At 33.6% G+C, this 1,688-nt stretch overlaps 1 non-coding gene across 1 annotated transcript; it reads right to left on the minus strand.

Moving 5' to 3' along the window:
- Nucleotides 1-1,413: 1,413 nt before the first annotated feature.
- Nucleotides 1,414-1,486, minus strand: TRNAF-GAA (transfer RNA phenylalanine (anticodon GAA)). The gene has a single exon. It is a non-coding gene; the product is annotated as a tRNA-Phe (tRNA).
- Nucleotides 1,487-1,688: the final 202 nt, after the last annotated feature.

The raw sequence follows: 1,688 nt of genomic DNA on the forward strand, positions 1-1,688 counted from the left end.
AAATTTTCAAAATAATTGTTAAAAACTAAATTTTTAATTCTTACTAACATAGATCCAATAATGCGATTAGGAGTTTCTCCAAAAATTTTCAAAAATTTTTTGACTCTTTTTCGAGAGCGGTTATAAAAAGGATTGCTCATAATTCCTGTTAATAATTTAGAAAAAGCCCCCACTGCTTTAGAAATAGACATTTGATTATCGTTGAGAATGATGATAAACTTCTGTGCTTCTATGTCGTGTATGTGGTTGAGTGCCTCAAAACTAGTTCCATTAGCCATAGAAGCATCACCTACGATTACAATTGTAAAAGAATGATCATTGAGGTGTATTTTTGCTTTATGAAAACCTAAACCTGTAGAAATAGCTGTACCAGCATGTCCAACATGACTAATATCATAAGGACTTTCTTTATATTCTGTAAATCCAGAAATTCCATTTTTTGTTCGTAAGGAACGAAATTCATATAAACGATCTGATAATATTTTGTGTACATAGGCTTGATGACTCACATCAAAGACTAAAGAATCTCTTGGAAAATGAAAGCTTTGATAAAGAGCAATGGTCAGTTCCACAATTCCCAAATTGGAAGAAAGATGTCCACCATTATTTTCTACAACATCAACCAAATACTCTCTGATTAAAGAAGCCAATAGATTTGATTCTTTTGGTTTTAAGTTCTTAATTCGAGTGATATATTCTTTGAGTGTTTGTAGAGAGTTTTCTGGTAATGTCATTTTTTTAACCAGAATTTTTTCCATCTTTTTAGTAAACCACTCCTGAAAGCTCCAAAAAATGTTTTTTTTAACCTAATAGGGCGAGCATTTTTGAGAGCCTGTAAAAAAGAGTCTCTATTCATTTCAAAATGAGGAATTTCTACAACACAATTGAAAATTTCTGCATTGAAGTGTGCATCTGGTCCCCAAAGTTTTAAAAGTTGATGTTTTGTTGCAAAACTGTCAGATTCTTTGTTACCTTGTAGAGATCTCGAGTTAAAAGCTTCAATGATATCAATATCTTTTAGTATACTGATCAGGTCATTTTTATCCCGTATCCGTTCCTTTCTAACGCTGTCAAAAGGGTGAGGTACGTAAACTATTGCACCCTGTTTTTTTATTTGCATTACAGTTTCCTTCAGAGAAAGTCCTTTTGAGATAGGTTCTTTAAGAAAGAGCCCAATGACTTCTCCCTGCTGAGTGGCAATTTCTTCAGATGGAATCAGCAGTAATGGATAGTTTTTTTGACGAATATACTCCATAGCGACTGGATAAGAATCCATATTGTTGTGTTCTGTGATAGCTAAAACACTAATTCCTTGAGCAACACACCGATCTACAAGGTCGGTAACTTTTATAAGGGCATCATAGGAATAGTTTGTATGAAGGTGAAATATTGCTTTCATATTAGAACCTAATATGCCGAGAGGCGGAATCGAACCGCCGACACAAGGATTTTCAGTCCTTTGCTCTACCGACTGAGCTATCTCGGCATTTTTTCAAGATTGAACGAAGAAAATATAGTTAAAAACTGTCCATAAGTCAAATATTTTTCAGTTTTTGTGAGGCTAATGAGATTGTTTTAGGTATACCATTACGTCAGGACTAATATCTTTAATCCAATGGTAGTGAACTTGAGACGTAGTAATATTTTTTGCCACACGATAAAGTTGCATATATCTATCAACTTCTGGA

Source organism: Periplaneta americana, unplaced genomic scaffold (assembly GCF_040183065.1).
Source record: "Periplaneta americana isolate PAMFEO1 unplaced genomic scaffold, P.americana_PAMFEO1_priV1 scaffold_85, whole genome shotgun sequence".
In the NCBI taxonomy this organism is placed as follows: Eukaryota; Metazoa; Arthropoda; class Insecta; order Blattodea; family Blattidae; genus Periplaneta; species Periplaneta americana.